General features: G+C 54.4%; 1 long non-coding RNA gene across 1 annotated transcript in view; it reads left to right on the top strand.

Moving 5' to 3' along the window:
* Positions 1-7766: 7766 nt before the first annotated feature.
* LOC104869286 overlaps positions 7767-8656 on the top strand; it is a 1758-nt gene continuing 868 nt past the window's right edge. The window contains exons 1-2 of the long non-coding RNA XR_782274.3: positions 7767-8076; positions 8368-8522. This is a non-coding gene — a long non-coding RNA (uncharacterized LOC104869286). The remainder of the gene's footprint in view (positions 8077-8367; positions 8523-8656) is intronic.

The following is an 8656-nucleotide window of genomic DNA, read 5'->3' as shown; positions in this document are numbered from 1 at the left end:
CAGGTAAGACAGAGTTCCCACGAGGCAGACCTTTAGGCAAAGGCCTGGCCCAGCACCATCCATCCTTGAACCCGTGTGCCCCTAGGCCTGGAGATCGGTCACAGTGGATTGACCAGAGGGGACCAGGAGACCCACGGGTCCTAGGAAGCCCTTTCCTGGGATCTGCCAGGCTCAAGGCTGTTCTCTCCCAGCCAGGACCTATCTCAGCCCACTGCATTTTTCCACCTTGCATTGTCACCATCACTCCACACAGATCCGTGAAACCCTGCGAGGCACAGGGGCTACGCCGGCGTGAAGTCAAAGCTGTAAGAAGCTCTGACTTCGCAGACAGATATTCCTGAGTTCAAATGCCACCTCCATCACCAAGTGAGCAAGTCACCCCCACCTTGCACTTTGTTTCTCATCTGCCAGATGGGGCCCCAGCCTCCTGAGGCTCTCCAGGATCCCCAGCGCGGGTATGTGCTAGCCTGCAGCGGTGTAGAAGGCAGCCTGGGGCGACTTCCTCCTCTTCCCTGAGCTGCTTCCCTCTCTGTTCGGCTGAGGCGAGCTGCACAGATAAAGCACATGCATGAAACGATGTAGATGTAGCTCCTTAACTCCTGTCCCCCGGCCACTTCCATCTCATCGGACAAATTTCCAAAGCTGCACAGGTGCCCTCCTCCTCGACTGCACCCTGCTGCCAGACAGCCCTTCCCACACCACCTTCAGCTATGCCAGGCTGGCCCAGCTGGCAGCTCCTGACATCGGCAGCTAATTTGGGAAAGCTGCCAGGTAGGGGGACGGGGGACGGCAGCACAGGAGAGGAAAAGCAGCCTCGTGGTGGGAGCCCCAGCTCTCACAGTGCTCACTTGGGCATGTCCTGTGCTCCCAACGGTGCAGGATTAGGTAAGTGCCGAGCAGGAGGCTGGGAAGGTGCAGGTACTGCAGGGGGAGTCACATGTAGTCCTCCCTGCCTCCTCCCAGCTGCATCTCAGAGTACGAGGCACAGAGACCACACCTTGATGTCCCAGCCTTGTTTTACAGAGGAAGAAACAGGCTGAGGGAGGTCTCCTGCAACATTAACTAAATATGAGAAGAGATTCAAACCCAGGTCCCTAGTTCTCCTGAACTCCAGCTCTTTGGTTTTCGATTTTGTTTGGTTTAATTTTTTTGTACTAGGGATTGAATCCCGGGGCCTTCCGAGCTACCTGTTCACCTCCTTTCCTGCTTTAAGGTAGGATCTTACTGAGTCACTAAGTTGTCCAGGCTAGGCTCAAACTCGCCATCCTCCTGCCTCAGCCTCCCAGAGTGCTGAGATTACAGGCCTGTGCCACCATGTCTGGCAGACCCTTTGCCGTCTGTCATCTCCTGACTGAGTGCTGGCCCTGCCTGGGCCTGACCACAAAGAAGGACACACACACACACACACACACACACACACACACACACACTGCTTTGGCCTAGTGGAAGTCACTGAGTCAAAGAAGCCAGTATACAGGCCCAGGTAATATCTGTCTTCCTATGGATGGCCTAAACCATCCTGGCCAGCAGCAAAAGGCCCAGGCCCGGCCGTCAGAAGGAAGAGACTGACGTTTGCCTTACCTGCTGGGCCAGGACCTTCACAGGGACCCCATTTAGTACACAGGGAAACTGAGGCTGAGGGAAAGCAACCTCCCTGAGGGTACACCATGGCTACACCCTAGCCTCTCCCTTGAACCCACCCATCCAGCTGGGCCCAGAGCCTCAGAGACCACCTCTTCCTTCCTTCTTCTGTTCCATGTCCTGTCCCCCCAGGTACCAGGATCAGAGGCTTTGGATGATGAGGACCTTAGAAACTGTCACATCTGGGCCCTGAACAGATTCTAAAGAGACTCAGAGAAGGAAAGGAACTACCCATGGGCGCACAGAAATATGGGACTCGGAGTCAGCATGGTGGTGCATGCCTGTAATCTCAGCACTATAGGAGGCTGAGGCAGGAGGATCTCATGTGCAAATCCAGCCTGAGTAACTTAGCAACTTGGCAAGATCTTGTCTGAAACTACAAAAGGGCTGGAGATGTAGCTGAGTGTGAAGGCCCTAGGTTCAATCTCCAGTACTATAAAAAAGAGAGGGAGGGGAGGAGGTCCCCATGGATACTGTGATCATTATGCACTGTAAACATATACAGATAAATAAAAAATAAATAAATGCAAAGGAAAGGAAAGGAACCCGAATGCAGGGTACAGAGTAGGGTAAGCAGGGCTAGGTTGGGGGCTGGAAGGTGGAGGTGTCCCTGTGTCCCTGCCCCCACTCCACCCAAGCTCTCCCCACCATCACCCACCCTATCCCTGTTACTTGCGGAAGGACACTGCTTCTGCAATTCTCCTTCCGCCTTGGTCCTCACTCCCTCTCTCTCTGCTGCATCCACCATCCCACAAACAGGCTGGAAAATCTTCAATCCTAGCCAGGTGTGGTGGTACAAACCTGTAACCCCAGCACTCTGGGAGGCTGAGGCAGGAGGATTGCAAGTACCATACAAGTCCTACCTGGGCAATTTGGTGATTTAGTGAGATCCTGTCTCAAAATTTTAAAAAATTTATAAAGGGGTGAGCATGCAGCTCAGTGCAAAGCCCTTAGGTTCAATCACTAGTACCATCTAAAAATGAAAAGTTCAACACTGAAGTTTTAAGTACCAACCTCCTGGGCCCCTGTTAGCCTCCAGCAAGCTCTTTGGAAGCATGGTCCACATTCGCAACTTCTGCTTTGTCTCCTCCGGGGTCTCCTGCCCTCAAGCCAGACCCTGAGCCCCTGACACCGCTGGGCAGAAGTCATCCTCCTCAGAGTCCCCACATCAGCTGGGTCACTGCTCAGGGACATCTCCCTGAGCCTCATGGGACTCAGCCTCCCCCAGAAATGCTCCCTCTGCTGGGCTCCAGGGTCCCCTCCCTCTGGGCTGCTCCAGCTGTCTCCTCTGCTGCTTGCTCCATCTCCCACACCGAGGTCAGAGGACGCTGGGCTCCACCCTGGTGCTCTGCCTGTCTACCCTGGCTCCCTGGGTTATCCACCAGCCATGGGGCAGGAGTCCTGTCCACACCCGGACCACTTCCAAATGTGCTTCCCCAGCCTGCACCTCTGCCCTGAGCCTGTTCCTATGTTCTTCTACCTGCCTGGCACCTCCACTTGGAACCCATGCAGAATCTTGACCTTACTTTGCCAAAGATGGTTCTAGTTGCCTCCAAACCTGCTGCTACCACATCTCTTCAAAATTAAGAGCCCTACCATTTATCAGGTGCTGGGATTGAATCTAGAGCCTTCACACTGAGCTACATCCTCAGAACTTTTTATTTTTAATTTTGAGACAGGGTCTTCCTAAAGACGTTAAGTTCTCCAGGCTGGGCTTGAACTTGGGACCCTCCTGTCTCAGCCTCCTAGAGTACAGGAATTACAGGCCTGCACCACCACTACCATCTCAGAGCCATTGAAGTTTCCACCTGCCCTCTCCTCTCCCCACATCTCCTTGGCCTCCCTTCCTCTTGGGACTTAGGCCTGTGCCTGGCACGTAGTAGGCACTCACTAAATGTCTGTGGAACCTCTGGGTGGGTGGGGGCCAACGGCGCCAGCCCTGCTGTGTCAGGATGGCCAGGTCACCACCAGGTGGTGCTGCAGATGGGCCCTGGGGAGTGATCTCAGTCAGGCCTCCTAATCTGTCCTCTCAGCAAAGCTCCCTGGTCTTCCGTGCCAGGTGGCGCCTTGGGGCACCAGCTAACCCAGCCACTGCCCTGCCTGCCTCCCAAGCCTACTGCAGCTGCTGTCTAGGGTGCCCGCAGGCCCTGGGAGGAAAAGGGCTGCTGCTCCCCTGGCCTGAACTTGCAGGCTCTGTCCCCAGAGGGAGGGAACTGTGCAGCAGAGGGTGGCAGGAAGAGGCCCAGTGGAGCAAAGGTCTGTGATGAGGGCCCTGTGGAGGCCTCGGGCTCGGAGCCTGTTGGTTGAGCCAATCTTCTAGTCCTGCCTGCTTTTGACAAGCAGGGCCCTGAGCCTCAGTTTCCTCCTGTCAAATAGTAAACTGGGTGTGGTGGCACAGACCTTGTAACCCCAACATTCTGGGAGACCGAGGCAGGAGGATCACAAATTCAACCCCAGCCAGGCAACTTAATTTAGTGTCTCTCGGGGTGGGGTGGGGGGGTGTTTTCTTAAGGGCTAGGGATAAAAAAGGGTGGGGGTTTGGGGCTAGGGATATAGCTCAGTGCAAAGGTTCAATCCCCAGTATCACAAAAGAAAACAAAAAAGTCTGAAGCCCTGAGTGGGGGTATCAAGGCAGACCTGAAATATCATGAGGCTGAGGGGCTTTTGGGGGGCTTCCCTGAGTGGTGGGCAGTGTGGGGGTCAGGAAGAGGCAGGACAGGAAACCAGGGACCTCTGGGACCCCAGTATCCTGCTCAGTCAGGCAGCAAGGTCTCTGGAGCCTCACCTCCCCCACAGCGGTGACCTGAAATGCCCTGCGTCTGTGTTTGAGCATTGGTGCGCTGATGCATCTGTGGGCATCCTGGGTGGCAGGGTCAGAGGAAGTGTGTGTGTTGTGTGTGTGTCCACTCCCAGGAGCCCTGTCACCAGGGACCCAGGGCACCAGGGGCTCTCATCAGCAAGCCAGGAACATGAGCAGAGTACCTGCTGGCTCAGTCAACAGCGAGGGCAGCGCCCTGGCCGCATCAGGACCACCCCCTCCAGGCCCCGGGTGCTGCACATTTTCTCTCTCTCTCCTCCACGGTTCCGTGTTTGTGTGCGATTTGCATACATTTGCATTCAGCCCCCACCCCGGGTTCTTCCTCCCTAAAGGAGCAGGGCAGCTGCCATCCAGTCAAGGTCACTGGCGACTATGCCTGCCACAAGGTGAAGGGTGACAGGGATTAAACTGCAGGAATATAAGGGATGGAATCAGTACCTTAGCACTGAGATACACTCCATCCTCTTTCAAATTTTTATTTTGAGTCACGGTCTTACTAAGTAAGTTACCCAGGCTGGGCTCAAACTTTTGATCCTCCTGCCTCAGTTACTGTCTCACTCAGCTTCCTCCAAACCTCTGGACTTGGGGGCAGGGCCTGTATCGCATGGGCAGTCACGGTAGCTGCCTGGTAAGTAAGTTCCTTTAATGGGACCTGTCTTTGGTGGAGCACTCACTAGACATCAAACCCAGTGCTGGTGCTCAGCACTTTCCAGGCACCCCGTCAGCCTGATTCCTCCCAGAGAGTCCCACCTCACCTCAGGCACATTTTATAGTGAGAAGTCTGAGAAAAAGAGAAAATTATTTGGGCAAGGTCACCGGCTACAGAGAGCTACAGGCAGGATTCAGACAGATCTGTGTGCATCTGGGTCTCAGAGGAACCAGACTACTTAGCTGAACTGGAACCTGACCAAGGGGTGAAGGTGAAAAATGGTCACAGAAACAAGTTAAAATGGGGGGTGGCAGGGCAATCATGTCTCCCTTTGACATAAAGCCCCAAATAAGTGGGACACCTCGGCTTTGCTCAGACACAGCAGGAGCAATTAGGGTTCCACGGGATTCATCTGTTCCCACCCTGGCCGTACTTCTCCAGGTAAACAACTTAACCTTGGGTGTTTTTACTTTTCCCTGCAGCGTATTAGCTGTCTTTCTCAGTGCTCCTGGAGGCAGAGGAGGCCAATTAGGGCTCATTCTTACCATCTGATCTCCAGTCTCCGACCTTCTAGGTGCAGCATTGAACCAAAATGTCAAGAAATGGAGTTTTTAAACTGGGCACATAGCTGGGGCTATGTAGCAAGACCCCGTCTCAAATCTTATGGGCCTATAATCACAGCAGTCTGGGAAGCTGAGCCAGGAAGATCACAAGTCCAAGCCCAGCCTAGGCAATTTAGCAACTTAGTGAGGCACTGTCTCAAAGTAAGAGAACAAAAAAAAAAAAAAGAATGGCAGGTGGGCGCGGTGGTGCATGCTTGTGATCCCAGCACTAGGGAGGCTGAAGCAGGAGGTTTACCACAAGTTCAAGGCCAGCCTAGGCTACAAAGTGAGTTCATGATCAGCCTGAACTGGGCTGGGGATTTTTTAGAAAATTATGAATATATTCTTCAAAGTATTGCATTTAAAGTTTATAATGTGAGCACTACAGATGTGTTGCAAACATTTTGAGTGCCATTATATTCACTAGAATAAGGATGACATTACATTATTTTCATTTTAAGGCTATCACTGATTACATTCATAGACACTTTAAGACTCCTGTTTACTTTCAAAGAATGGATCAAGGCAATGGGCCAGGGATTTTGCTCATGGGTTCTGCCACCTGCCTTGAAAGTGCAAGGTCCCAGGTTTGATCCCAGGTACCAAAAAAAGAAAAAAAAAGAAAAGAAAAGATCAGGAGCCGGGATTTAACTCAGTGGTTCTGCCGCCTGCTTCGCTAAGTGAAAGGACCCAAGTTCGATACCCAGTACCCCCCACCAAAAAAGAAAGAAAAGATCAGGCTGAACTACCTAGTGAGACCCTGTGTCAAAGAACAAAACAAAATAAAAACAAAAACAACCAAAAAGAGCTGTGGGTATAGTTCAGTGCAAAGGCTCTGGGTTCAATCAGTAATACAAAAAGGAAAAAAAAAACTTTAAAAACTAATACAAAGCCAGTCTTGATAGCACAAGTTTGTAATCCAGTACTCAGGAGCCTGAGGCAGAAGAATCACAAGTTTGAGGCCAACAAGACCCTGTCTCAAATCCCTGAAAAGAGTTCAAATCAAGCTTTGGTGACTGCCCCATGCAAGACCCAGCCAGGGGTTGGTCGCAGAGGTCCACAGCCCATGCGAGGACCCCTCGTACTCTTTCAGCGTCTGGGTGGGCCCTGGAGGGGTCCTCTGCAGAAGCCCTCCATTTCCTTTGAGTCTGGGTCCAGTGAGACACTCAGCTTCTGCTCTGTACCCCATCATCTCCAGGATGGGCAGTGTGGAAACTGGGTCAGGCAGGGCGAGGTGGGGTAGGATGGGGAGGTGGGGGTGGGGAGGCAGCCGAGGCTGGAGAGTTTAAAAATAAACCTGTGAGCTCCAGCCACAGCTTCCCAGGGTCTGGTGACATCATCCGGGCACAGGATGTCCCTGGCAGGGGCTGGGAGTGACAGAGGGGTCTGCCCTTTCTGTCCCCAGGAGGTGAAACCAGACTGGATTGTCCTGGGGCCAGGGGCCTGCCTGCCACCCTCCCCCAACACTTGCAGTTATTCCATTCTGAGTGGGGAACCTGAGGTCCAGAGCAGGTGCGAGGAGGTTGGGCAGGTCCAGGACAAACGCCAGCAGTCTTAGCCCTCCAGTGTGGTTCTGGAAGCCTGGTAGGCATGGCTGAGAGGACTGGAGCGGGGTGGGACAGAGGCAAGGGACACAAGTGAGCTAATTTCTGGCCTTGGGATGGACTGATTGCTCAGAACAGGCAGGCCGCCTGTGGGCCCTGCTCCTCTCTGACCCAGGGAAAGGAGGAATGAGGCAGAGACAAGCACTGCTTTGTTACTATTTCGGTTTCTGAGACAGGGTCTTGCTCTGAAGTTCAGGCCGATCTTGAATTCACTGTGTAGCCCAAGGTGGCCTCAAACTGGAGGCCACCTTCCTGCCTTAGCCTCCTGAGTTTTGGGATTACAGGCACACACCAGGCCTGGCTGAGCACATTTCATAGCGGAAATGAAGACCCAAACGGATAAAATGGTCTGTTCCAGGCCACTCAAACAAACACAGCAGCCCTAACTGAAACCAGGGCTGATGGGAGGGAGGGAGGGAGCCAGGCCCAGAGCTAAGGTGCAGCCTGGGTGGGGAGTGCGAACCCAGGGGATGGGGTAGGAGGAGCCTTGCTCTGCTCCTCTGCCTGTCCCCCAACCCCCAGCGTTCAGGACAAAGTCCAGCCCCTGGCCTGGCCAACTCTCCCGCCTTAGGCCTCCTCCCTCTGAACCGCAGGCCCAGAGTGTCAGCCTCACCCCGGCACCCGCCCCATCCCTAAAGCAATTGCTATTTCAGGTCCCTGCGCCGCTGAACAAGCTGTTCCGCCACCTGGAATAACCCCTTCTGTATCTGCCCAGAGAACTCCTATTCATCGCTTGGAGCTGCCCTGCGCCTTCAGACAAGGGTTAGGACTGTGACTGTTAGGTTTGCTACCCACCTCTCTTCCTGCACTCACAGCCTGCTAGGGCGGGGCTTGGATTTTATTGTTTCTTATGCTTTGCTCCTGCCTGGAAAGAACATTAAATCGGGTCTCGCTTCCTTTCCTTCCTCCCTGCGGTTTCAGTGTCACCCCGTATTCCATTGTCCCGGACCGACCGTTTTAGGGAGCCTGGCTGGAGAAGAGCAAAGGTTTTAGGGTGTGGGCCGGGATGCGCCTCGGTGCCAGCCGCCTGCCGCCCTTTCCTCCTGTCCCAAGGGTGAAGCGCCCAACGTGGGTCCACTGAACCGAGACTGGCCGGAGACCCCCACCCCGAGGCCCGGAGACCCTGAGTCCCGAGAGCCCGGCTCCCATCCGCGGCAGGGGGATGGTGTGTGCCAGTGCCTGGGCTTGGGACGGCAGTGGAGCTGCAGGTGACACGGGGCTGTGGCCGGAAGCGAAGCCTAGGGCTGTAGGGAGGGACTGGGGGCGCGGCAGTGGGACGACCTGGGCTCCGATCGCCCCCCGCCCCACCCCCAAGCACAGTCGCGACCGCCCGGGGGGGTCC

The sequence above is a fragment of the Fukomys damarensis genome, unplaced genomic scaffold (assembly GCF_012274545.1).
Source record: "Fukomys damarensis isolate Sample0158 unplaced genomic scaffold, DMR_v1.0_HiC HiC_scaffold_19, whole genome shotgun sequence".
Classification (NCBI taxonomy): Eukaryota; Metazoa; Chordata; class Mammalia; order Rodentia; family Bathyergidae; genus Fukomys; species Fukomys damarensis.
This window is presented reverse-complemented; position numbering and strand designations above follow the sequence as displayed.